The sequence below is a fragment of the Dasypus novemcinctus genome, chromosome 24 (assembly GCF_030445035.2).
Source record: "Dasypus novemcinctus isolate mDasNov1 chromosome 24, mDasNov1.1.hap2, whole genome shotgun sequence".
Taxonomy (NCBI): Eukaryota; Metazoa; Chordata; class Mammalia; order Cingulata; family Dasypodidae; genus Dasypus; species Dasypus novemcinctus.
Window position 1 is genome coordinate 51309635 of NC_080696.1, and position 26240 is coordinate 51335874.

At 35.2% G+C, this 26240-nt stretch overlaps 1 protein-coding gene across 4 annotated transcripts in view; it reads left to right on the top strand.

The window, feature by feature from the left end:
• NCOA3 (nuclear receptor coactivator 3) overlaps nucleotides 1–26240 on the top strand; it is a 142689-nt gene that overhangs the window by 74025 nt on the left and 42424 nt on the right. For 2 of the 4 annotated variants that reach the window (XM_004469929.4, XM_004469930.4), the window contains exon 2: nucleotides 7840–7921. The exons of the other annotated variants lie outside the window; for them this stretch is intronic. The gene's annotated coding sequence lies outside the window, so the exon portion shown is untranslated. The remainder of the gene's footprint in view (nucleotides 1–7839; nucleotides 7922–26240) is intronic. 4 annotated transcript variants of the gene reach the window in all.

Consider the following 26240-nt stretch of genomic DNA (forward strand, 5'->3'; position numbering starts at 1 on the left):
ATTTCCTTTCAGGATCTATTTTTGGTGCAGAAGCTTCATTGGTCCAGGAAGATCACCAGGCAACTAGCTGTTATGGCCCCAGTTCAGGTTGTCTTGCTTGCCAAGTAAGGAATGCATTGGGTATTTCCATAAAACCAGGGGAAAATAGGTTTAGATAGAGATGTGAGGGAATGTTTTGTACCTCAATAGTTCTGGTCTATGGCAAGAAGCTTATTCTATGTTAATAGGCTCAGGTGTTATCTTTGGGATAGTTCATGTGATTAGTGGTGTAAAAAAAAGAATATAGAGGTAGGAGAACTTGAGGAAAAATTTATCCCCCATAGCCTCTACATACAAGGTGTCTTGAGTGGAGGGAGTACGAGAAATTTAATTTTACCCTTTTTCCATTTTTAAGGCTTGTCCCTTCTCAGAGGCATACAGCTAGGCCTTGTAATCCTTTTTTTTTTTTTTTTTTTAAGGATTTATTTATTGATTTAATGTCCCCCCCTCCCCTGGTTGTCTGTTCTTGGTGTCTATTTGCTGTGTCTTGTTTCTTTGTCCGCTTCTGTTGTCGTCAGCGGCACGGGAAGTGTGGGCAGCACCGTTCCTGGGCAGGTTGCTCTTTCTTTTCACGCTGGGCGGCTCTCCTCACGGGGCGCACTCCTTGCGCGTGGGGCTCCCCCACGCGGGGGACACCCTTGCGTGGCGCGGCACTCCTTGCGCGCATCAGCGCTGCGCATGGCCAGCTCCACACGGGTCAAGGAGGTCCGGGGTTTGAACCGCGGACCTCCCATATGGTAGACGGACGCCCTAACCACTGGGTCAAAGTCCATTTCCCTGTAATCCTTTTTGGCCACTTTCCTTTGCCATACTCAGGGAGTAGGTTCTCTGAATTTACAGCATGTCTATTTAGTTGCCTTCCTTCCCCTACAGTGATTTAGAAAGCCCTTTGGGTGGTGGACTTGGCCCAGTGGTTAGGGCGTCCGTCTACCACATGGAAGGTCCGCGGTTCAAACCCCGGGCCTCCTTGACCTGTGTGGCCTGGCCCATGTGCAGTGCTGATGCGCACAAGGAGTGCCATGCCACACAGGGGTTTCTCCCGCGTAGGGGAGCATATAGATTTTCTGACTTTACCCAATATTTTATCTAACTGGTTGAAATGTATATAAAACCACAGAGCCAGAGTACTTACTATGGTTTCTTACCAGTACACAGTAACTGTTTAATAGATTCTTGCTAATTTTAATCTTTCATTTAGAGGGTTGGTTCTAGTTATTGATAGCGTATATTTTGGCCTATGTTTTGAACAGTGAGACATAATATTTGTATAAATGTTGGTAAGGTGAAAATTTAATTTTAGTAGAAAACTTTATCCAATATTTTGTATTATTAGCTTTTGTGTTTTGGACTTTTACCATCATGACTTTTAGGTTGCCCTTGGTTTAGATAAAAGAAATTTGAATCTCTCAGTCTACTTTCTTTAAGGGCCTGTATCTTTCTTTGTAGGTGTTTTGCATAGCAAGTACAGATCGCCTTGTGTCGAATGCTAAGTTTACTTTAATATCTGGTATTAAATGAAAGGTTTAATATTTTGTAGCAGTGAGGATATCTTTGATATAATCTTGACAATGAAGCATTGTATATTGAAGCATTATATTTACTGAATTAAATCTGTTTTAAATATTCAGAAGTGGAATTATTTTAATTTTATACGCCAGGAGCTCTGGGATCTTTCTGTCCTACTCCCCCTTTTTCGTAGCAGCTTTAGTTGGGGTTGGTGGTGATGGAAGCCTATTTCAATGTTAATAAATTCCCATTCCCTTCCCCCAGCCTTACACTAGAGCCTGGTTTGCCTGCAGCTGCAGTGGTAGGCATCTTTCAGGAAGTGACCTTGGCTTGTATTAATCAAATTCAGAACACACAAAAAAGCTTCTTGCTAGCATGCTGACTTGATGTAAAATTTTATCGCATCCATTTTCTTTCAAAATGAGGCCATCTTATAAAAATACGATCATACAAAATATTCCTCTAATTAAAAAACTATTAAAAAAGCTTGTACAAGTCATGTTTAAAAAAACCCCACTAAATCCATTTTTAAAATACAAACTTTTTATTGGCAAATATGCATAATACTTAAAAATCATGACGTTTTGGGAGTTGTTACTAGAAAATTACTTGTTTTAATTCTGAATTATTAAACTATGTCAATATTAAGTTTCTCTGTTTACTGTGTTAACAACTGACATTGAATTGCTATGCAAACTTTATACACTAAAGAAGTTAATTTTGGACCTGTTAGCTGTTATGTATTAAAGTGCTTTTGTATATTGGCATCCTTTGGGTTTTCAGAAATAACTGTGGTGTCTTATTTGCTAGCTTGGATAGCAAAAAGAATATCTTGCATGAAATCATTTTCTTAAGTCGTTCAAGTGTCCAGAGGGCTTTTAAATATAAGCTTAAATTTAAGTCAAGACTGTTAAAATTTGACTACTTTTATCATTAATGAGGGAAATATTGCTACATACAAATGCACATATCTCCTTATTTAAGATTTAACTGATCAGTTTGCTAGAAGAGCAGTTAATATATCTAGTTCATTATAATCATGTAATGTTTCAAAGGAATCTACGTTTTAAATGTATAGGTAGGGTGTGTATAATACAGATCTTCCTGGTCAATGATAAATATGGAATGTTGAAAATAGTTTTTACTGGATTCGTTTATTGAAGTTTTCTGCACATAGAGGAAAAGCTCATCAGAAAAATTAATTAGGGAGTAGTTTCTTTTGCTGAAGTATTTGCTCCTGAGTTATGGTATAGAGGATTACTTCTGTGTACAAGTATTTGGAGAGGAGAAATATGGAAAAGAAAGCTTAAACCTTAGGAGCTCTACCTTCTTTAGTTAGATTCACAGTATGAAAAGGACAGGCACATTGCATCTTTATATTAATGGTTTGTTTGGGGGATGGGGTGTGTTAGGGAAACAGTGCTTTCATCGTATTGTAAATTGCTAATAGAATTGCAACCTCATGGAGATAAATTTGTGGTCTTAACCTGAGTTCATTCTTTACCTGGATGCTAATGTTAATGATGCATTTGTTATATAGTACTTCAAGATAAAGAAACTTTGATTTCAAGGAGAAAGATGATAATTACTTGATCATTTCTACCCTCAGATACCTGTTAAAAATACAGGGTTTTGAATAAAATTGTCATCTTGAACTTAAGATATTCTTTGTCTTCTCCTCCCTGCCCCGCACCACTGCCATCCAACAAGAAAAAGAATAAAAGAAAAAAGGGAAAGCCTTATAAGAAAATGAATATATGAAATCCTGGTAGCCAATGAGTTAATAATGTTCATTTGCAGCCAGAGGGGTCAGCGTTCAGTCTCTTGTTTCCTGATTGGCTGATAAAAGGTGAAATCGAAACCACTGTAAACTTTTGACCCTGTAGCAATTCTTGTGGAACGTCTTCCACTGGTGGAGCCTAGAGCTTTGCTCACCTCCCCACCCAACCCTCCGCCCCCTTCCTGTATTTATTTTGTGTGATTGTGCAGCACTGCATGCCATTTTTCTGAGAATCGGGAGAGGAAGACAGAACAAGCATCCAGCAAGCTGCTTGCTTGTATGCCTGTTTTAGTAACCATGTCATTCTTATAAGTACAACTTAGCCAAAGATTTGTGGCATGTTAACAAACTGGACTGCCAAAAGGAATTTTTAGTTTTCCCCTTAATCTTAAGATATTTTAAAAATGCAGAATAGTTAGATTTAATGCCATTGTTCATCAGTGGATAGTATTGTGTAAGCAAAATGTTCAGTGTCATTTCTTGGATATGCTGAGTTAAAAATAGTTTTAATTTTCAGGTATCTTTATACACCCATTGATGTTTATCGGTCCTCTGTAATTTCTCTACAAATGACCAACATTTTATAAAAATATTCATGGTAATTATTCTTCTTTACCTTAATCTTTTATTATAAAGAAACTCTGATGGAATTTTGGTTGTGATAGTTATGGAAAATAATCACAGAAATTTGTGAGTATGTTTTAATTCCATCTTTTTTTTTTTTTTTGGCTGAGGTAAATGGTTTTGGTTTGTTTTGGTTTCACATTTCAGTTGTCCTTTGTGTTTACTGCAACAATCTAGTGAAAAAGGTAAGGCAGTTTTCTATATTCTCTTCAAATTAATACTTCCCAGGACTCAGTGCCCTCAACTACTGATTCTTCCTTTCATCCCTAGTGTTTTAGTTTCCTGGCTGCAAAAACAAATACTGTACAGTGGGTTGGCTTAAACAATGTAAATGTATTAGCTCACAGTTTTGAGGTCAGAAGAAGTCTGAAATCCAGGGGTCAGCAAGGTGATGCTTTCTCTCCAAAGACTTGGTATTTGAGACTGGCTGCCAAAGATCGTTGGTCCTTGGCTTTTGTATCACATAGCAGTGCACATGGCAGCATCTTCACCGTTCTCTTCTGGGTTCCCTTGTCTTCCCCCTTCTGGCTGCCCTCTGGGACCTCTCTGTGGCTTTCTCTATAAGCCCTTCAGTAATAGGATTAAGACCCATCCTAATTCAGATGGGCCACACTTTAATGGAAGTAACCTCATCAAAAGGTCCCTCTTTACATTGGGCTAACATCCATAGGAATGGATTAAGATAAAGAACAAGTTTTTCTGGGGTACCTAGATCCAATCCTCCGCACCTAGTGTCTAGCGCAATTTGGCACATTGATGCTCAGCAAAAGCTTATTGAATGAATGTAAGTTTCATTTCATGGACTATAGTGGCTATTTTATTTTTGCCTATTCTTTCCCAATTAATTAATGACAAGAACCATAGTTTGTTTATCCTTGGATGTGCCAGTAAAGTGTAGTGCCTGGCCTTGAATAGATTTAATTGATTTAAATGTCTAGTACAAGGTCATCTCAGAAAGCTGGACTTCACAAAACCTGGGTTTTCAAAAGTCAAGTCTTCTGTTTTTACAGCATCACTTAATAAGCATCACTTATTCAATACATTATTGAGTTAAGTTTATATGGCTTTAAGATAAGTGCCACTTTTTCATATACTTTTAAATTTTCAGACATTTTAATTTACATTTGTTTTTTCCTTTCCAGTATAGTTACATAATTGTTGCAGATTTGTTGAAGAGGACATACTTATCACTTAGTGAATAGTCCTAATTGTAAAAGAATGTTAAATTTAACACCTATATTAGGCATCTTTTAAGTAACCTGAAATTTAATTGATGCATAAACTTTTCGTGTTTTGAAGAGTAGTGGACATTGGTTCTCCATTTCTGTGAGTTTGGTGAAGTGAGAGGAGCTAGTTCCTAGGAGCATTGCCAGTAGCAGCATCGAAAGATTGAGTTTAATATGATTAATAGAGTCCTTGCCCCCTGCCATATTCAAGAGCAAAAGAAAAATATGTTCATAATATTTAATTGGGCTCCTTTTTGTTCAGTTGATGTTTCCAAGAATCACTGTTAGGTAGTTTAGATTTTCTTTTCCCTATCAACTCCCCTCTCCTGGTTTGATTCTTTGTTCTGGCCTCCAGGCACATCTTCTTGGAGTGGCTATTAACAGAAATCAGTTTGATTTTTCCTCCTCATTAGTTTTCTAGTGATAAAGGCTTTGATGAGGTGGATAAAGGCTTTGATGAGGTGGATCTCATTTCACCTTTCTGTGAATTTTAGTAAAGAATTAATGTTTTTTTCCCCCCTACCTTCACAATATCCCTAATATTTTTGGGCAATGTCATATTCACTTGTATATTAATGTAATTTGATTTTTGTATGTGTCATTAGCTAAAGTCTAAATTACAAAAAGGGGTAAGAATAAGCTTATTTTTGAAAAAGTTAAAAAAAATAAGGTCCCAAGAAATATGCTAAGACCTGATTTTGTAGAATATTAGTTCCAGGTAAGTTAATTAACTAACAACTTTTTCTAGCACTTCTATACTTTATATGGTCCTGGTAGATAGTATTTTTTAGACACTCCTTGTTCTTCCATGTTCCTGGTAGGCAAGCCAGTCATTGATATGTGACTATTTGGAGGGGACCTCTCTAGTTAAGCTAATATACTTGTTGGGAGGGGAGAATTTTGTCGAGTGTCTGGGTCCTGGGGATTGGCTAGGTGGGGACTGACTGGGTCAAAACTCATTCGGATACTGTGAGAAGCAGTAATAGTGAACATTCATGTAGGTTTTCTCACTGATCTTCTGCTCTAGGCAGCATTATTTGTTTTATAGGTCAATCCTTATGGCACTAGGAACTTTCTGATTCAAATTCCTTTCCCTACTCTGTTCCCCTCTTGTTCCTTAGGTGCAAACCTCATCCCCATGGAGCTAACAACTTGTTACTTATACGACTGTAGATTGGAATATACAGGCAAAGTTCTAAATACAACCAGCTTACTTTTGGACCATATCCCATTTATCAGTTGGAGACTATACTATCATTATAAATAAGAATTTTAGTAGGTATATCAGTTCTTCTATGACTTTAGTTGCATGACACTGATACTATTACCTGGATTTTCCTTTTATTCCCTTGTAAAACACATATGATATACTTTTTACCCTTTTTATCTGATTATCCCCTTCTCATTTGGGTTTCAGAGGTCCAACAGACATTTCACATATTGTAGCTAGATTTTAGTTGCTTTTCCTTATCCACTGCATGCAAATTGGTCATTGCTGTGGTAGTGAACTTGTGAATATATCCGTTTTTTTCTTCCCCTTTTCCCACTAGGCTAACATGAATACTACTAACTCTAAGGCATAGATAATTATGGTTGTTGATGTCTTGATAGCTACCACTAGGATTAATGGCAGTCAGATTTCTGCTTTTTTTGGGGTACATTTAGAAATTCATAAGTTGAGGGAGAACATATTTATAGACTCACATTGTTGTACCAGAACCTGCCTTCCTGTTTCCTCAAGTGTAAAAAGCCTGCTTTTTGCACGTTCATGTATTTTATTGCAGATTTTTCAGATGAATTGCCCTCCCCCAGTTACCCAACCCCTTTCTAAAATGTTTTTAAAAATTTTATTTTGAAATAATTTAGACCCATACAAATTTACCAAAATACAGAGAGGGCCTATGTGTCCTTCCCCAGCTTCCATCAGTGATAACATCCTACGCAATAACTAGGATAATATCAAAACCAGGAAATTGACTTGCATGTGACTTTTTCAGAACTTTGGAAAACAAACCACTTGTTAAAGGTAATGAGAAAGCATATTTGAAAGTATCAAAAATAATTTGTGCATTAGAAAAATTTCTTGTTGACCCATATGTTTTTTTTTATAGAGGAAAAGGAAACATAAAGGGTGTGAGCCTTCCCTCACTCCTCTCCCCCCCCCCCCCCCTCCTTTTTGCTTACTTGCTTTATCCACCCACCCATCTACTCATCCATCCATTTATTGGGTAACTATCTTTTTTGGACAAGGGTATTTAAGTGTCAGCTTTTGCCAGAGTATTTATGTCTTTTTGCTGTTGAGCATTCATTTCACCTGGTTAGCTGGGAATATCCAGCTGACAGGTTCAAATTTCAGTTTCGTTAACTTTTCAGCACTGCGAGTTTACCTGCTGTACTCTTATTTTGCATTATCTGTGTTTACTAACCATGATAATATATGTACACTGTACCTGACACTAAGCCAAAGTAGTGATATATGGCAAAATAAGGTATTAGTTCAACAGTCCTAGGGAGAGATATAGTGCACGTGATAACTTTATTGTTTTTGTTTTATATGTCCAGTGAAGATGGAAGGAGTTAATTCATGTGTAACTGATAATAAAATAAAGACAGGACATTAAAATTCAATATCTGACTTCTCTTTCTTTTTCTTTTTGTTCTCAGGATCAAAACACTTGCTAAAGGTTGGAGTCAGAGGTCAATAAACACAAGCTCCTACTCAGACGTAATTTGACTGGTTAGTCAGGTAATTTGACTTAGTCGTAATTTTTTTTTTTTTTTTACTTCAGCCTTTTGAAGATACTGCCCTCTTCTTTATGATTTAATCTTAAACTTGTTTTATGCTTCATATCTTTCTCTTCTTTTTCCTTACGCTTTATTATTATTATTTTTATTATTTCCCCACCCCTCAACATTACTTTTCACTCTTTTAACTAGATAATTCCCATAGGAATATAAACAGTTCTTGGTACCTCCTGAAGGCACTGGAGTCACATTTTTGACATTATACTTCCTTCCACTGTCACCTCTTCTTACTTCTACTGTTTTGGTTTGTTTCTTTCCACTTCTTTTGATTTTTCTCCTACCCAATGGGAGGATTTTTCTCAGGCTCCTTTGCTGGAATCCCCTGCTCTATGCAACCTGTAATTGATGAGCTCCCAGGAAATTAATTTTGGGGTGTCCATTCTCCTTCAGAGATCTCATACCCATTCACTTAAATACAAAACTGTGTGCTAACAATGTATTTTTCTTCTCAGATTATGCTATGATATGCGGACAGGGAGGAGAGGAGGCATACATGAACTTAAAAGCTGAAGGAAAGAAATTGTGACTTTGATCTTCTCCCCATTTCCAAACATTATATCTTTCCCTATCCCAAAGGAGATGTCTTTCTCTTTAATGATAATAATTGAATGAATGGGTTATTAATGAATGAATATATAAATTCATATATATATGTTTATATACATAATTTTGGAGGGGAATTGGAGGACCGTACGTTACAGTTTAATATGAGGCAGCCCCCCCACAACCTTTTCTTTATATGTAAGTTATTTTAAAGCTGTTTAGTCAAAATTGGAATTAACCTCACCTATATTACTATTTCTCCTTGTGAAGACAGATTACTTGTGCTGACAAATAACATTTCATCTAACCCCTTCTCCAGACTTTTAATACTGCAGCAGAATAGTGAAAAAGAGAATAGAAAAAGTTGTCTGATAGTTGAGAAAGCAATTATGCTTTGCTTAGCTAAATTTTTTTTTTTGTTAATAACATTGTCATTCTCTTGGTTAGCGTGGCTTCAAATATGAGTCATCGTATTTGAATCATTTCCCCTCCCCATTAGTATATTTAATGAACAGGCCCTATCTGGTTTTATATTTTCTTGTCTTCTTGCGTTTGTCCTACTTTGTGTCCTTAATCTTAGATTCCTCAGCCAAGACCCCATAATTTAATGCTTGTATTTGTCTAATAATTCCTTTGCTGCCTGCTAAATGTTTTTTCCTCCACTTAAAATTTTGCTAATAAAGTATCTTTAACCATATTCTAAACTTTGTGCTACCTTTCCCTGATATACAGGAAAAAGTACCAACTCCCTTCTGACATTTGAAATGCTCCATTATCTGGGGGTCTATCTATGACTCCAGCCTTAGCTCTTGCTATTTCCCTGTAAAGTCCTCCAGTTAATTATTGCATATACCCTTTATATTTTGAATATAGCAGAGAACGATTTCCATAGTATATATGTGTTTATTTAAAAAAGTTTATTACAGTAATTATGTATAAAATAAAATTTGTTGTATTCACCATTTTAAGTATACAGTTTAGTGTGTTTTTTAAAAACTTTATTTGGAATCAAAAGTTACAAAAACAAAAATAGTATAAAGAATATCTGGATTTCCTTTATTTAGATTCACCCACTTGCCTGATGTTTGCTCCTACTCACTTCTTCCCCTCTTGTATATACATTTATACACGCAAATTCTTTTCCGAATCATTTGAAGTAAAGTAACATTTATCATACTTCTTTCCCCTAAAACTTCCATTGTATTTTCTAAGAACAGGGTCATTCTTTTATATAACCATTATATAGTTATTATCTTCATAAATTAACATTGATACAAATATATTTCAGTTTTGTTAGTTGACCTAATAATGGCTCTTAAGCATTTTCCCTTGAAGTAGAGTCCGTTTGAGGATCAATTATGGCATTTAATCATAATTTCTCTTTATCCTCTTTTTTTTTTTTTCCTGGAATATTTGCACAGCCTTAGTTTTTTATGACATTGGCATTTTTGAAAAATCCAACCCTCACCCACCCTTTCTCCTCCTTTAATAGAATGTTCTTCAGTTTATGTTTACCTGAAGTTTTTTTGTGATTAGACTGAAGTTATTCATTCTTGGTGGGAATATGCATAGGTGATGTGATACCCTGAGAAAAAGACACATAACATCTGGAGGCACACTATGCCTTTCTGTCCCTCTTTGTGTGTGTGGTTTTTAAAAGATTTATTTATTTATTTATTCCCCCCACCCCCACCCTGGTTGTCTGTTCTCTGTGTCCATCCACTGCGCCCTTCTGTCCCTCTTTGTATGTGTTAATCCTCCCACCCCAGGTGGCTCCTTGGTTTGCTTGTTATTCTTGCTAGGGTTTTTTTTTTTTTTTTTTGCTTCATGTCTGCTTGTTGTTTGTCTTCTTTAGAGGGCATTGTGAACCGAACTCAGTACTTCCCATGTGTGAGGTGGGCGCTCAACTTCTTGAGCCATATCTCTCCATGTAATGTTAATTTTGGTCACTTTGCCAAGGTGTTTCCAGATTTCTCCACTGTATAACTTTTTCCTCCCTCTCTTGGAAGCAATAAGCAGTCTGTGGAGAGACAATGCAAATATCCTGAGGACAGGTTTCTCTAGATTTAGCATTCTTTGATGATTCTTTGTCTGTTCCAACTTTTTATTATGACAGTTGCAAAATTGTAATTTTTTCATTGCTCTTGGCAATCTTCTGTAATTAGGAGCCCTGTCTGTCCATATGGATTCATGAGTGCCTATTTATTGAATGGTTTATTTCAATTCAATTCAATTGAATGGTTCATTACTCTACTTAATTATTTTGGTGCTCACTCTGTCCTAGATTTGGCCAGTGGAGCTCCTTCAGTCCAGTTCCCCTGTCCTTGTGGGGAATAGTAATAGATGTTACTAACCAAGATCTCTGGGTAGTAGTGTAGGTGTCCTTGTTGCTTCTGAATTGTCTTCTTTTTGACCCTTTCAGCAGACAGAACTAGGAAATAAATGTGTGTTTATACAGATACCTATATACACACATGCACACCTATACATACATGTGTGTATATTCACACAATGCATTGAATAAGGTATATGCATATTTTACAAATGATGAGTTGATATAATTATGTCCAATTTCAGTTTATATCTACAAAGATCTTTATTCCACTTCCCATTTCATATTCACACATCCCTTAGGCTATGAGAACCCTGGTTCCCCAAAGGCATCAATAAATTTATTCATTTGCTCAATCTTCTAATACATCTAAAATAGTTTCAGAATTGCTTTGCCCATTTCATTACAATAAAAAATTTATTTAAAATGTATGGAAAATTTGTTTATAGTTCTTTTTCCACTCCTCAACACCATACTGCCCAAGACTGACCATAGATAGTATGTTCTTAAGTTATTTGGATAACCTTAAAACTACCTCTTGCCTCCACCTTCCCCCCATCCCTTTCCTCCCCTTCCTTCTGCCCCCTCCTCACTTCCCACTCTCCTTATCTGCATAGTGTAGTTAAGGTATTCATTTGGAATGAAATTATGTTCACTAGTTTGCTTGAATTTCAAGGTAGTTTTTTAATTACTGTTTTTAAAAATTTATGTTTATGAAATTAAAAAAGCAAAAAAAAAACCCAAAAGAAGAAAAAAAAACCCATTTTCATATTTTAAGGCCCCTTCCCATTCTGATTGATTTTACTTTTCGAATATGTAGATTAATTGCCATGCTTTCAAAAGTCAAAACTATACAAAAGGTATACAACATTGTTTTCCTATATCCCTTCCATCCCATTTTCCCCATCCTTAGGATCTAATTACCTTCAATGGTTTCTGGTTCTCCTCCTCCCACTTCCCCTCCCCCTTTGCAAGCACTCCATTATGTATATGTACCATAGTTTATTCCGGCAGTTTCATTTGTATTTTGATAACTTAGATAATACCCGTACAAACTGTATTTTGCAGTTACAAGTAATGCTCCAATGAATAACCTTGTGAATATGTATTCTCATATTGTTGGGGGTATACTTGTAGGATAAATTCCTAGAAGTGGGATTGTTAGGTTACAGAGTAAATACACAACGTAGTTTTTGTTAGGTATTGTCAAATTCCCCCCATAGAGTTTGTACCATTTTGCCAGCAATGTATGAGAGAACCCCTTTCCCCCAGCCGCACTATGGAAGGTCTTTTACTCAGTTATTTTATTCAATAGCTCAATGTTATTGGCTGAGTATCATTCCATTGTGTTAACTGAATAGATCACATGTGATCTATTCACCAATTTTGGACATTTGCGTTGTTTACATTTTTTGGCTGTACAAGTCCTTGGATTTTTTTTTTTAATTTAAAAATTTCCTGAGTTAATACCAGTAGTGCATTTTCAGGGTCTTAGGTTAAGTGTATGATTACTTTTATAAGATGCTGTGCAACTGTTTTCTAAGTGAGTTTACCATTTTATATTCCACCTGCATCACTGAGACTTCCCCATCTTTTTACTTGGTTTTGTCAGTCTTTTAAATTTTAGCCATTCTAATAGGGGAGTAGTGATATCTTTTTGTTGTTTTTAATTTGCATTTTCATGATGACTAATGATATTGAGCCTAGTTTTTACGCTTATTAAATTTTGTATCTCTTCATCTGGAAAATAGTCAACTTCCAATTTTTAAATTGGGTTTGTGTACTAATTGATTTGTAAGATTTAAAAAAATGTATATTGTGGATACAAGTCCTTTTCAGATATGTTTTGAGGATATTTTCTCAGTTGTTGTCTTCCCTTTTCATTTTCTTAACTCCTTTTGAAAAGCAAGAGTTTTGAATTTTGAAATAAAGTTTATAAATTTTTCCTTTTATTTTTGGTACTTTTTATGTACTAAGAAATCTTGGTCTGTCCCAAGGAAATGAAGATTTTCTCGTATGTTTTCTTGTTGAAGTTTTTACTTTATGTTTAGATTAAATATCCACTTTGGTAGAAATTTTATGTATCATGTGAAAAAAAGAGTTGAGGATCAGGTTTTAAAATACAGATATGAAGTTTTTTTAGTGCTTTTTGTTGAAGACTCCATTGTGTTACTTTGATAACTTAATTAGTTGACTATATAAGTTGGGGTCTCTTTCTGGTTTCTGTTCTTTTTCACTCATTCATCTGTCTGTATATAAAAACATTTATTATTGTATGATTACTGTAGTGCTATAGAAAGGTTTTGAAATCTGTGTAAGTCTCTAATGCTTTTCTTCTTCTTGGTTGTGCTTGCTAACCTAGGTCTTTTTCATTTTGATACAAATTTCAGAATCATTTTGTTAATCACTACCAAAACATCTGTTGGGAATGTTGATGGAATTGGATCTGTTGATCAGCTTGGAGAGAATTGACAGGTTAACAATAATGAGTCTTCCAATCCATGAGATTGTTAATTTCTGTTGGCAGTGCTTTGTAGGTTAAAAATTATCCTTAAGTATTTCAAATTGCTTTATGTTGTTGCAATTAGTGTTTAGACGTCAGTTTCCAACTTCCTGTTTTTTTTACTTTATAGAAGTGCAACTGATTATTGTATTTTGACCTTGAATCCTGTGACCTTACTAAATTGACTTATTTTTATTAGCTTTATTGTAGATCCCTTAGGCTTTTCTACATTCATGATCATGTTGTGTGCAGACTAAAGACAAGTTTACTTCTTTTCTAATCTGTATGCATTTAAAAAAAATTGTGAATATATAACATAAAAAGTTCCACTTTAACTATTTTTGAGTGGCATTAATTCCATTCACAATGTTGTATAACCATTACCACTTTTTACTTTCAAAATTTTCATCACCCCACATAGAAACACTGTATCCACTAAGCAATAACTCCCTACTCACCTTCTGTAAATTATTACCTTTTACATAGGTAAGGTTAAATCACCATTTGTTAATTTCATCTGTATTTAGCTACCTGGATATAACAACTCTGAAGTATAAGTCCAGAAAACTCAGGATGTTGTTAGAATTTTCTAGTATGGAAACTGAGTGGTAGAAATCTTACCTTGACGTCAGTTTCTTCATATTACACAATTGGATTGTTTTACAGAAGAACTCAGGTTCTTTCCAGCTTTTGGTTGCTATGATTGATGGATCTGGTTATTATAGAGCAGGGGTTCTAAACCTTTTTTTTTGTTCCATGGATCCCTTTGCCAGTCAGGTGAAAACCATGAACCCTTACTAAGTCCACACTATACTGTGTATTATTTAATAAATGTATCATACCCACACCAACCTGTCCCCACAAGAATGTTTTTTTTTCAAGTTCATTTTAAGTTCATGGGCTCCTAGTTAAGAACCCCTGTTATAGAGCCTTTTAGTTAACCTTCTAACTACTTCTCCATTTCTCATAAATGCATGATTAATCAGAATAGGAGATGAAAGTATTGTTTGAAGTTTTTTTTTTGAAGTTATTTTTTAAAGAAGGCGTGTATAGACATGGGTCAAGAATCTGTAAGTCCTTGGTGATGACTCGTCGTGGGCCATAATTCTTAACTGTTTCTTTTTCTAGACTAGTATACATTTCTAGTGAGTGCAGCTGGAAAACTTACTAAGAATTTTAAATGGTCCAGTTCTACTGAAAGACAGTGTTAGAACAGCTATAAACAATGCAGTTATACTGAGAAGGATTCATATAAAAAGGAATAAAATGTTTGGTGTAATGATATTAGTTTTAAGGTTATTTTTTTGGTGGGAACGGTTAAAAGCCTGGGTGCTGAAGGTAACAAAGACCTGGTTTTGATTTCTAGTTCCATCATTTATTAAATCCATGACCGTGAGTGAGTTATTTTACATGTCTGTACCTCAGTTTTCTCATGTAAAATAGGGATAATGTCAAACTCTACTTCTTTCTGGCCTTCTGTTCCTCCTATCATGGGACTGTAATGAGGATTTGATAAGAGTACTAAATGGAATTCACTTAACATAGTAACTAACTCAACTATTAAATATTATTTGTTCATATACTTTCTTAATAGAAACCTTAAAATCATGTAATATTTTATTATTGTGGTTATATATATACACACACGTGTAGATATAAAATCTGCGATTTAAGCCATTTTTAAATGTGCAATTCAATGACATTAATTTCTTTTGCAGTGTTGTGCTACCATTATTACCTTCCATTATTGAAACTCTTTCATCACCCAAAAACAGAAACTGTTTACCTTTATAAGCAGTAATTCCCCATTCTCTCTTCCCCCAGTTCCTGGTAACTTTTAATTTACTTCCTATATCTATGAATCTGCTTATTCTACATCTTTATTTCGTATAAGGGGAATCATACAATATATGTCCTTGTATGTGGCTTATTTCTTTTAGCATAACATTTTCAAAGTTCATCCATATTTGGCATGTATCATCAAAACTACATTCTTTTTTTTATGACTAATACTTAATTGTATGGATAAACCACATTTTGTTTATCCCTTCATCTATTGATGGAAATTTGGGTTGTTTCTACCTTTTTGTTATTATGAATCATTATTTATCACAGGATCGATAGTATGTGTAGTCATATTCCTTATTTTTTGTTTTTCTTTTGAGGTACCTGGGATTGAACCTGGGACCTTGTATGTGGGCAGTCGGCACTCAACCATTGAGCCACATTGGCTCCCCTGAATTGATTTTTGGTTCTTTCATTTGTTTGCTTGTTCTTTGTTTTTGTTTTTAGGAGGCGCTGGGAACTGAACCTGGGACCTCCCGTGTAGGAAGTAAGCTGGGATCTCCCATGTAGGAAGCAAGCGTACAATTGCTTGAGCCACATCTGCTTTCTTCTTTACTTATAAGTTCTTAGTTTTTAAAAAACAGCTTTATTAAAATATAATTTACATAAACAAAATTTGCTAATTTAAAATTTACAATATTACAGGTTTTGACAAATATAACTCTGGTGGCTTACAGCTATGTACTCCAGAGAAACATGTTCTTAATCTTCATCCATTCCTTTGGGTGTGAACCCATTGTAAGGCAGGGCCTTTTGATAGGTTACTTAAGTTAAGGTGCGGTCCAGCCAAATCAGGATGGGTCTTTTTTTAAGTTTTTTTAATTTATTACCCCCTCAAACCCCCGTTGTCTGCTCTCTCTGTCCATTTGCTGTGTGTTCTTTTGTGTCTGCTTGTGTTCTCCTTAGGCAGCACTGGGAACTGATCCTGGGACCTTCTGGAGTGGGAGAGAGGTGCTCAATCTCTTGCACCACCTCAGCTCCCTGGTCTGCTGCGTCTCTTATTGTCTCTTCTCTGTGTCTCTCTTTGTTGCGTCATCTTGCTCTGCCAGCTCTCTGCTCAGGATATTCTGCTGCACACACCTGCACTCCTGCATGGGCCAGCTCTCCACTCAGGCTAGCTCGCCATGTGGACCAGTTTGCCTTCACCAGGAGGCCCCGGGAATTGATCCCTGGAGCTTGAGCCACATCTGCTTCCCCAAGATGGGTCTTAATCCTATTATTGGAGGCCTTATAGAGAAGGCCACAGAGAAGAACAGCCATGGGGAGCCTCCAGAAGCCAGTGGAACCTGGAAGAGAAAGGAGAAGATGCTGCCTTATGTGTTGCTATGAGAGAGAAAAGCCAAGGACTAAGGATTTCCTCCAGCGAGGCCCAGAATTCTATTGTCTTCTGGGAGAAAACACTGCCTTGCTGACATCTTGATTTTGAACTTCTCATAGTTTTAAAACTGTGAGCCAATAAATTCCTGTTGTTTAACCAACCCATGGTATTTGTTTTAACAACTAGGAAACTAAGATGGTAACCATCACCACAATTGTGAAATAAAACATTTCCACTGTCCCCTGCCCACCCCCCACCTGCCATCCCGGTTCCTTTGTACTAGTCTGTGCAGTTACTCCTTCCACAAGGCAACTACTTTTGGCCTTTTTGAGAATTTCATATAAATGGTTGTATAATATATAGTCTTCTGTGTCTGACTTCTTTCATTTAGTTTAATGCTTTTGAGATTTATCCCTGTTGTGTGTATCGGCAGTTTGTTGCTCTTTTGGTATTAAAAAAATGAAATCAGGTTTATTGAGGTATATTTTATAGCCAATAAAATCTACCCTTTTACGTGTATAGAGTAGGTTTTTTAAAAAGGTTTATTTCTCCCATCCCCCCTTGTTGTTTGTGCTTGCTGTGTCTGTTCGTTGTGTGCTCATCTTCCTTTTTTTAGGAGGCACCAGGAACCAAATCCTGGACCCCCCGTGTGGGAGGGAAGCACCTAATTGCTTGAACCACCCCCATTCCTTGCTTTGTTGTGTCTCTCATTATGGTTATTGTGTCTCTTGTTGCATCAGCTCGCTGTGCCAGCCTGTCACATCAGCTCACTGTCTTGCTTATCTTCTTTAGAAGGCACCAGGAACCAAATCCAGGACCTCCCATGTTGTAAGCTAGGAGCTCCCCAGATTGATTAACTTTAGCAGCTTTTGTTTAACCATAACTACCATCATGTTATAGAACATTTCCAACATCAGAAAGTTCTCTCTGATCCTTTGTAGTTCATCCCCTTCTCTGACATACAGCTTTGTTTACTGCCCTTAGTTTTGACTTTTCTGGGATATCGTATAAATAGAATAAAAACTGTCACAAAGCCAGCTACAAATGACCAGATATGTATGATTTCATTTATATGAAATGTTCAGAATAGGTAAATCCATAGAAACAAAGTATATTAGTGATTTCCTAGGGTGGGACGAGGGGGATGGGAAGATTGGGGAGTGACAGCTAAGGATTGCTGGGTTTCTTTTTTGGGGTGTTGCAAATGCTATAAGATAGGTTGTGCTGATGGTTATACAGCTCTGAATATACTACAAGCCGTTGAATTTTATAGTTTAGATGAGTGAATCAACCGGTGTGTGAATTTCATCTCAGTATAGGTATTAAAAAAAGAATGTAGCTTATGTATTCAAGAATATTCAAGGGAAGTGGATTTGGCTCAACTGATAGAGTGTCTGCCTACCATGTAGGAGGTCCAGGATTCCAATCCAGGGCCTCCTGACCTGTGTGGTGAGCTGGCCCATGCACATTGCTGATGTGCGCAAGGAGTGCCATGCCACACAGAGGTGTCCCCTGTGTAGGGGAGCCCCACGTGCAAGGAGTGTGCACCTCAAGGGGAGCCACCCTGTGTGAAAAAAGCACAGCCTGCCCAGGAGTGGTGCTGCATGCACGGAGAGCTGATGCAGCAAGATGATGCAACAAAAAGAGACACAGATTCCCAGTGCTGCTGACAAAAATGTGAGCAGACATGGAAGAACACACAGAGAATGAACACAAGGGAGCAGACAATTGGGGGGGACGGGTGGGAAGGGGAGAGAAATAAACAAAAAAATCTTAAAAAAAAAAAAAGAATATTCAAGATTAAGAGCCTTATTGTGTCATAACAGAATTTTATGAGAACTATTGTTTCACGTCTCATGAACCTGACCTTAAAAGGTTTGATCTCTCTTTCTAACCTTTTTATATCTTAAAATACATGTTAATAGAACTTACCTCAGTTTTTCTAAAACCTTATTCAGTCTTTGTTATTGAAGTCAATTTGTAATTATATTGACTTATATAATTATAACCACATAGTTAATTACATGGTTATATGATTAATAAATTCTAGCACTATTTATTTTTTATGTGCCAAGCAACTTTATATTGGAAATACTTTAATATAAAAAAATTAACATTATTTCAAAGTCATGCCCATACCCATCTGCACTTTGCTATTTGTCTGTTAGATGCTTGTGAGAAGCTTATGGATATTTTGCAGCAGTCCCTTCAGAAATCAGATTTTGCTCTTAAGTTGATGGGTACAATTAAAAAAAATAACTTGCCAAGAAAGCCATAATTTCAGTGGATCTACTATTTAGGGCTAATCCAGTTTTGTGGTTATAATTGCAAAAGCCAAACACAACTTACTTTACTTGTCATGATCTGACTATTTATTAATATTTTCCTAGACCCCTTTTTTTTCTTTTTGGTTTTAAACCTTTAAGTGTCTCTTTTATGGAAAGAAGACTGTTGACCAGTGATGAATTATATTTAAAATGTGGTGGTAAGTTATTTTTGTGATATGTAGGAGAAAAATTAATGCATTTGTAGTTTTTAAAACCTAGTTTCAATTTAATGTTGATCATATAGCAATTTACATTAAAAGGCAAATTTTTAAAACTATAGTTTACATACTATATAAGGATGCTTTTAATAGAAAATTCCTGTTGATAGTTGTGTTTTATTATTAAAGTCAAAGACCAAAGGTTAAGGTGGTTTACAATGAAGCATTCAAAATACGTGGGGAAAACTGCTGAAATTGTACAATTCATCTTTGATATGAACATGAATTATCTAAACTCCTATATTGACCCAATCACCATTTTTCTGGTTTTGGTGAAAATGTGTGGAGATAAGACTTTAATCATTTCTCACATTCAGGGTTCTTAAAAGGACAATTTTACTGACTTGGAAAAGTATAGGCATTAAAAAAAAAATCGCAAGACCAATAATAATATAGCTCTTGTAGTACTTAATTTTGTAATGTAATTAAGAAATAAATCTTAAAAAAAAAAAAAAATATATATATATATCACAGGCATGAGTATCAGCTCAACTACCTAAAAAGTGAATTTCTTTATAAACTGTACTGTTTAGATCACTAAGTGGCTCTGTCTCATGTGTAAGACTCTTGCAGTATATTACTTTCTTAGGATTCTTTGTTTCTAAAAATTTTAATGTTTTTGAATCTGTGTAATATTTAATCTATAAAGCCTTATATTTAGAAGTTGATATTGGAAAACTTTTAAACTTCTGACCTTGAATAGATTTTGTTCTGTATAAGCATTATATTTAGCTGATGGTTTCAAAATTGCCTTTTCTTGGTCTCTGCTTTGTGAAAGATAGCATATATTGGACTTGAGTGCATGACAACTGACATTTATCAAGGATAACAGGAGTCTTGCACATTTTTACATTTAAAAGCAACTTTGAAAGCTTTGCATGTCTACATATGTTCAACATATGAATCTAAGTATTTTTTCCCATCAACAGCCTGTTACTAACTGAAAAAACTTAGTATAACGCTTTAATGACCTGCATATATTAAACTTGTACTATGTGGATAACATCCAAAGAGCAACAATGTTAGGATATTTAATTTATTTTCAATAAATTTTATCTTTCAGAGAATTTTTAAGGTATTACAAGTAAAAAATTTAAGAAATTCCCCATAGCATTCTTGTAACATGATGGTGTGTGAATTGGCATTTCATTCATTCTTTCATTCTCCTACCCCTATCATAAATTTGGCCTTAATGTAGAAAACTGAGTTATAGAAATTTTTTTTTTCTAACTACTGGTATATTGCTATTTTGTTTGAAAAAAATACTTATAAGGCTAATTATTTTATTTTATTGCAAGATGACCTAAATAGAGTTGGAATTGCATGATTGTTAGTCTTGGTTTCTTAGTCTTTTAAAATCCTATTTAAATTTAGAGTTTGATAACAATTTAAAAAGAATTCTAGAATAAAACTTTGCAAAGTTAATGTATTGGCAAACTTGTTAATTAAAATAATACCTTTTATGGTTGTTATGGGTTTTAGATACCACAACTATCGTATATATTGATAGAACACTCTGACTTGCTGCCAGTTAACAGGAGACATGGCTTGGCTTCAAAAGATAATTGGCCTTGTGCAGCTGTAATCCTACTGTCTTTTCATTTCCAGATGTGATTCACTCGTATAAGGCTTTGATTCCCAGTCCCTGGAAAGGAAGTTGAAGTTTATTTATTTTTGCCTTGAGAGAGTCTTTATGTAGGCTTTGATAAGCCCGTTCTGTTGTGTGAAGGTGCCATATAAATTGTTGCCATTGAATTACATAAATAGTTCTTTCCCACTTCCATTTGAAATTTAAGAAGCCTGAGTTCCTTTCCATTTCCTTGTGGCAGTTGAAAAGGAAACAATTTCATTAAAAATGATGACTAGTGAATGGAATTGTAAATTTAAAGTTAAATTGCCAGTCTTTACATTAAAATTTGTTTTTGCAGAACAATCAATAATGAACTTGATTTTCAAAGAAGGAGCTGCCCCTAGTCACTTCTAATCCTGGGGCCCCTTTTGAATAAGATGCACTGTTTCCACAAATATTTTGATTGAGAAATGTAATCACTTTGTTTCTTAGCAGAGATTTCAATAAGGTACTTGAAGTGTTTACATAACAGCAGTTGAAGATGGGTACCCAAAGTTTTTAAACTTTTAGATTTCACCATCTTTGATAATTTAGTGGTTTTCAAAGACCTCTCTTTAATCCTCTCTTAATTACCAAGATTTAGTTTGCTTAAGGTATCCAGCTACTGTGAGATTTAGAAAACGCACAAGTATGTTGTTTCCTGAATTTATCTGGGTTTTAGACATAGTTACAGAGGGAAATTCTGCGTGTATATGTGTTTTAAAACATAACCTTGATTCTGTCTGTAAATTTTAGGGTTCTTGAGGGAGCCATTTTCCTAGAGCCTACCATTTGCTAGCAGGCACTGTGCTCTCTCTTGCATTTGGTTTTGAATTCTTTCAAAAATCCTTTAAAGGTTTCTCTATTTTAGAAAATAGGAAATTGATCTTTACAGTTGTTAATTTGGTAAGATTCTGCTGGAGCTCAGATCATCTCTGAAGTCTGCGTGCCTTTGGTCTACTTACCTCACTCTTCTGCATCCTGGTTGTATTAATCAGTTTTCTTCAGTTCACTAATTGTGTGTGTACGTGCACATACGTGTTTATTATCTCCAGTCTTGGAAGTAACCCTGTTTGTTGAGTTTTTGTTTTAGACAAGTATCCCATACTAACCAGTCAATTCAGAGTTTGGATATTGGGTGCTCAAATACTGAGCGATACTGCTTTTTTTTTTCCTTTTAATATTTTTTATAATTTATGAAGATTTATTATCAATTTTTTAATGCCCGTTTTATTTTTCTAGCAAGAAAAACACTAAATTTTAATAGCAAAGACACCCAGTGAATTAGGACACAAAGTTTGCTTTAATTACTTCGGGAGAATAGATACAACACTTTTCAATTAAGAGAAAACTAAAGAGCTAACATTTTTATAATCGAGAAGGTTTTAATTTTAGTTTTTCTGCAAGATGATGGTTCCTTTGCTTTTTTTTTTGTTTTACTTTTGAAATATTTTCAAACTTATAGGACAGTTAGAAAAGTAATATGTATTCCAGCATATCACTATCCCCCAGATACCCAGATCCACTAGTTTTAACATTTTGCCACATTTGCCTTATCGTTCCCTTTCTGCCTGTTTACTTCCTTGCCTGTCCACCCACCCACCCACCCACCCATCCATCCATCCATCCATGCATATATCCATTTTCTGAACACTGGAGTTTAGGCTGTATTTATATCATGCTCCTAGAACATTTAATACTGCCATTTACAAGGGTCTTTTATTCTTAATTCTGTTTTTGTTTCATATTTTCTTTTTTCATGGCTCTCAGTTCTTTTTGAATCATAAACAGATTCTTTTAAACTCATTTCATGATTTAATTTTATTGGGTGGTATGAATTCATCTGATATGAATTTCTTAGCTATCTTTCTCAGTTTTATTTTTAGATATAATTTGGAATTTTAGTTTATAGTTTGCATCTTGAATGGAATATCTATTTTTTCTTTCTCTTTTGGTGTCCTCCATCCCTTCCATATCCCTGGCACCCCCAGCTCTATTTTATTTTTCTTTATCCATTTCTATCATACCTTTAGTCCAGGTCCAGTCTTCTTATTATATAATATTATTGTAGCCACAGGTTTTTGTATATAGAATGTTTTCTTACTTCTGTATTTCAGGTACCAGTTTGATATTATTAGTAACTATAGCTATTGATTATAGCTTTTTTCATCTTCCTTTAGGAATTTTTTTTGGTCTAATTCCCATGAGCCTTGCTTTTGATATTTTTATCTTTGTAAGATTTGATTTCTAGATTACCTTTTTAGTCCTGGATCCCAGCAGGTTCATGGACTCATCCATTCATTGCTTTATGTTCTATTTCTGGGTTCACCAAAATAAGTTCTTTAGCTTCATTTTCTAGACATGCATAGGCAGGGTTTTGTGAAGTACAGAAATCATGTCCTTAAATCATGACTCATGAAACTGACTTTGAATAACAGGAACAGAAACTAAGCTTTGTTTTAAATTATTTAAGTAATACTCTTTTCCTCAGTATTTTTTCTTCTTGCTTGCTACAGATTTTTCTTTTGGAATCAAATGAAACAGGAAGGACTTCTTGTTAGGACTGAGTAGTGACCTAGGTACAGATCTTTAGCTCCATATATAGTAGCTGTGGTGGGGGAGGGGCAAGAGATGAAGAGGCATTAAAAGTTATTATACAGCGTGGGCTCTATACATTTTAGTTTTTCTACCAGTGCTACCCTAGTGATGTTAAAAAAGTAAATGATATTTGGGAGTGGATGTAGCTCAAGTGGTTGAGTGCCTGCTTGCCATGTATGAGGTCCTGGATTTATCTCTGGTACCTCCTTTAAAAAAAAAAGTAAATGATGTTCTATAAAGTAAATGATAAAAGAATGTTTTGATTTTTGGTTTTGGACTTTTTGATACATATTTGTATTATTGTCATCCTCACATGGATATTGATTTTAGAGATTAAAGAGATAAATTCTCTTATTAGACATACAGTTTGTAGGGTAATGGAGACATTAGTAAAATGATTGTTTTAAAATTTTAAAGTTATTTAAACTATGGATGGAGTGGTAATATGGAATATTATTAGTGTATGAAGTCAGGGTGGGCGTGCAGGGGAAGAATGAAACAGCAAGGATTCAACCACAGATTAATAATCTGCAGTAAAGAAGAGGAGCCCTCAGAAAGTTTTATGAGTCAGACTTGCCATGTTGTGTTGGTAGAATTTAGATTATCTGGCTCCAACCCAGTTTGCTTTACAGAGAAGAAAATCTAGCTAAAATGTGTTTTTCCCTTGATAACATCTTACAGGTCTACCTTTAGTACCTTTTCTTTGAAAAATTAATTCAAAGTGTTTTTTCAGCTTTATATTTTCACATTGTTAATTTTTGTGTTGTCCAGTGTCATAGGTAAACCTATTGTAGCTTCCTTATGGTTTCCATACTAGTGGGCATCCTAACTTCAGTGTTATGGGGTGAAGTGTCTTGCTACTTTATTACTCTGCAGGCACTCCAGTTTAGGCATATCTGTCTTTCATCTGACTTTTTGTTACCATTCCCTCTCTGTTGCTTGCTCATTGCCACTTCATTTAACATTCTGACTGCTTTGAACCAATTGGTTACCAGGTGGCTAATGTTGTCAACTCTAAGTTTTACCGTATCTCCTTAATATTTTCCTTTCTTTTTATGGGGCAGGTTGAAAGGATGGATTAGGAGAGAATAGGGCACATACTGTAATCATATTCCCTTTACTTTTAATTTTTTATTAATTAAATGTATATCACATTTCATTTCTGCTATGTACATACCCTCTAACTCCCTACTCCTTATTTCTCACCCAGCCTTTTACCAGTTACCTCCAGGGGGCTAAAACCTTTTTGTTTCTCTCTTCTTCTTCTCTGTCACCGCCTCTTTTATTTTCATTGTGTGTTAAGGGAAACCCTTAGGTATAAATAATACTTTTGATGTTAAAAAAAAAAAGAAAAGAACCAGCACTCTGTACTATATGAGTACCTATTTCAGGGTACTTAGATGTCCTCTTCAGAATATTCTAAAAAAGTACCTACTTTCCTTAAACTTATTTTATGAACACAGACATTTAAGACAGTATTTTTTTAAAAACTGGAAACAGGTGCATTTATTAAATAACCTTTACAACAGTTAGTTGTTCAACAACAACAACAACAACCACAAACCGAAAAAAAAAAAACAGGACAGCCTCAACATCCATTTGGCTTTTGAAATAGCTTGGTCTGTATGTGGGGAAATCCTCTCCAGAACAGAGCTGAATTAATCAAATCAGCTGTTTTCAAGCACCTCAGCTTTTGACACATACCCAGCTTTAACACAGTATTTTTGTTTCATTATATTTTCATGGCTGCACTTTAGCTACTAACTACCATTCACTGTACTGTTACAATAGGAAAATGTTTTGAATTCCAGTCAGCTGTCTGTAAGTTTAGGATAGCATGAATAATTCTTATTGATTTGCTATTTGTCTGAATCTTTTTAGTTGGGGACCATATGGGATATTTGTAGCTATTTGTTTTTCAAATGAGAACAAAATTAGTGTTGCTGAACCTACATCTTTGTTCTCAGTATTGTACCTTGGAGGAGTCACCATTATTCTCTACTCCATTTCCCTGCTGTATATTGCTTTTCTTACAACAAACATGGATAAATGAGGTATGATTATGCCCAGTTTTTACAGCTGATAATTACTTACCTTTTAGTGAATGATAAAATTGAGATTTAGCCCTTAAGTTTGATCCCCCAAAAAGGTCCATTGTCTTTTTATTGATTAAAGTGGTTTAGAGATTACAGTGTAGAAAGTGGAGACAGAAAAGTAACAGAAGTACAGTGACATCTATGAAATATTCTAGTAGAGTTATGAAAAATGCATTAGGATAAAGAAGGGAATAGGAATGGTTTCAACCAAAATGACACTTGGGCTTGATCTTGAAGGATGGGTTAGTAGGACTTCTCCAAATTGCAGAGGATGCAGAGAAGATGTACAAAGAAATTTATCATAAAAAGTTAAAAACAAAATAGGAAATATTTATTATCATCCTTTGTCAAAAATTCTTTTAGTATAAGTTGGTGATTGGTGGTGGTGATGAGCAATTATGGCTGATGTCATTTAAAATGACTCAATTCAGATTTTGATCTGTTCTTGTATGTGTGATAGAGTTAAATATATTAAATCATAGGAGTAAGTTTTAAACAACTGAAGAATTAACTAGATAGTATGCCGTCAAGAGAGGGTAATTTGATTTAGATGGAATTGGTTTGCTTAATTCCTTCTGCATATTGTATATGTGTGAACTTCCAAGTCTTTGCTCATGTAGAGGTTGAGAAGTCTTTTGGCAACAAGGTTCCAGTTGCAACTTAACACCTTCTTTGGCTCATCGGTATGGCCAGTTCAGGTACTAGAATCTCTGGGGAATTTGTGTTTTAATTCAGCTACATCAGGTTTAAATTGCAGTATAAATGTGAAGAAACATTGGGATCAGCCTGTTGATTGTGAAAACGCAAGACATAATAAAGGGAGAAGAGAGAATGAGACATTGTGGATAAAATAATTTATATTTTCAGATGC